Source organism: Juglans regia, unplaced genomic scaffold (assembly GCF_001411555.2).
Source record: "Juglans regia cultivar Chandler unplaced genomic scaffold, Walnut 2.0 Scaffold_1835, whole genome shotgun sequence".
NCBI lineage: Eukaryota > Viridiplantae > Streptophyta > Magnoliopsida > Fagales > Juglandaceae > Juglans > Juglans regia.
This window is the reverse complement of record NW_023349118.1, coordinates 1-247: the sequence shown is the minus strand read 5'-3', so window position 1 is coordinate 247 and position 247 is coordinate 1. Positions and strand designations below refer to the sequence as shown.

General features: G+C 50.6%; 1 non-coding gene across 1 annotated transcript; it reads left to right on the top strand.

Moving 5' to 3' along the window:
• The first annotated feature begins 117 nt into the window (after positions 1 to 117).
• LOC118345242 lies at positions 118 to 236 on the top strand. The gene has a single exon (XR_004798827.1). It is a non-coding gene; the product is annotated as a 5S ribosomal RNA (ribosomal RNA).
• The last annotated feature ends 11 nt before the right edge of the window (positions 237 to 247 follow it).

Genomic DNA, 247 nt, shown 5'->3' with positions numbered 1-247 from the left:
TCTCGCCCTGCCCATCGCGTAGCCATGGGTTTGGATCAGATCTCCGTTTGGATTGGGATCGGAAGGACGCTAGTATGTCGCTCAAGGATTATATGAATGTTAAGTAATTAGTTTGATGGGTGCGATCATACCAGCACTAATGCACCGGATCCCATCAGAACTCCGCAGTTAAGCGTGCTTGGGCGAGAGTAGTACTAGGATGGGTGACCTCCTGGGAAGTCCTCGTGTTGCACCCCTCGTTTTTGTT